Source organism: Anopheles coustani (assembly GCF_943734705.1).
Source record: "Anopheles coustani chromosome X unlocalized genomic scaffold, idAnoCousDA_361_x.2 X_unloc_35, whole genome shotgun sequence".
In the NCBI taxonomy this organism is placed as follows: Eukaryota; Metazoa; Arthropoda; class Insecta; order Diptera; family Culicidae; genus Anopheles; species Anopheles coustani.
In genome coordinates, this window is record NW_026525143.1 from 150,001 (window position 1) to 152,109 (window position 2,109).

Consider the following 2,109-nt stretch of genomic DNA (forward strand, 5'->3'; position numbering starts at 1 on the left):
TATTGAGTAATGTGCCCTCTTCCACATAGGGCAAGCTGGAATGTTCCATTTTACCCAGGACGGCCGAAGCGGCGTGGACCAGTGGAGGACTACACAATCATGAGGTTTGATATCGACTTGTGTGTTTCAATAGGGTACCGATGGTATGTTTTGAACCGATTTGATTTAGCCATTCTGAAGTCATCACTTGGTTGAAGCGCTGAACTAGGGAGGGGCATCGTTTACATATATATTGGTTTTCGCATGCTCTACTAGGTTAATGTCATGAGGTTGGCTATCGAGCATGCCCAAGTGAGGACTTGATTGTGTGCTTGCTTGAATTCTTCACATTTCATACCATCGGTTAGTTGTCGAATCATTCCTCGATCATAACCTTCGTTCTTGTTTCATGTATGCTCTCTTCCACATAGGGCAAGCTAGAATTAACTATCTTACCCAGGACCGCCGGAGCAGCGTGGACCAGGGGAGAACTATACTTTGTCTTGTATGCCCTCTTCCACATAGGGCAAGCTAGAATGAACTATCTTACCCAGGACCGCCGGAGCAGCGTGGACCAGTGGAGGACTATACTTTGTTCATAACACCACAGTATTAAGTATGGTGTCCTCTTCCACCATAGGGCAAGCTAGAACTAACTATCTTACCCAGGACCGCCGAAGCAGTGTGGACCAGGGGAGGACTATACTTTATACTTCACACACTAGCCATACTGAAGTCTTCACTTGGTTGAAGCGCTGAACTACGGCGGGGTAATCGTTTACAGGTTATAATCATATAGCTGCATGCTCATTAGTAGATAATGGAATATTGTATGGCAATATGAGCATGCCCAAGTGATGACTTTGTTTCAAGCTCAACAGGTAGGGTATTGAGTCCTCTTCCACATAGGGCAAGCTAGAATGAACTATCTTACCCAGGACCGCCGGAGCAGCGTGGACCAGTGGAGGACTATACCTTGTCCATTACACCACAGTATTAAGTATTGTGTCCTCTTCCACATAGGGCAAGCTAGAATTAACTATCTTACCCAGGACCGCCGAAGCAGCGTGGACCAGATGAGGACTATACTTTATACTTCACACCACAGTTTTGAGTACGCCTTGCATAAAGTATCTAGTTTGAACCACGAGGGCTCACAATGTAGAACCGCGAGGGCTCTAGTACCGATTCTCTCGGTACGGCTTGGTCCGTGTTCCTTTATGCTTGTACTCTAAGTATTAAGTATTGTGTCCTCTTCCACATAGGGCAAGCTAGAACTAACTATCTTACCCAGGACCGCCGAAGCAGTGTGGACCAGGGGAGGACTATACTTTATACTTCACACACTAGCCATACTGAAGTCATCACTTGGTTGAAGCACTGAACTAGGGCGAGTCTATCGTTTACTTTGCATTGGGATAATACGCTGCATGCTCTCTTAGGTTAATGTCATGTGGTTGGCTATAGAGCATGCCCAAGTGATGACTTTGTTTAAAGCTCAACAGGTAGAGTATTATGTCCTCTTCCACATAGGGCAAGCTAGAATTAACTATCTTACCCAGGACCGCCGGAGCAGCGTGGACCAGGGGAGAACTATACTTTGTCTTGTATGCCCTCTTCCACATAGGGCAAGCTAGAATTAACTATCTTACCCAGGACTGCAAAGCAGCGTGGACCAGTGGAGGACTATACTTTGTTCATTACACCACAGTATTAAGTATGGTGTCCTCTTCCACATAGGGCAAGCTAGAACTAACTATCTTACCCAGGACCGCCGAAGCAGTGTGGACCAGGGGAGGACTATACTTTATACTTCACACACTAGCCATATTGAAGTCATCACTTGGTTGAAGCACTGAACTAGGGCGAGTCTATCGTTTACTTTGCATTGGGATAATACGCTGCATGCTCTCTTAGGTTAATGTCATGTGGTTGGCTATAGAGCATGCCCAAGTGATGACTTTGTTTAAAGCTCAACAGGTAGAGTATTATGTCCTCTTCCACATAGGGCAAGCTAGAATTAACTATCTTACCCAGGACCGCCGGAGCAGCGTGGACCAGGGGAGAACTATACTTTGTCTTGTATGCCCTCTTCCACATAGGGCAAGCTAGAATTAACTATCTTACCCA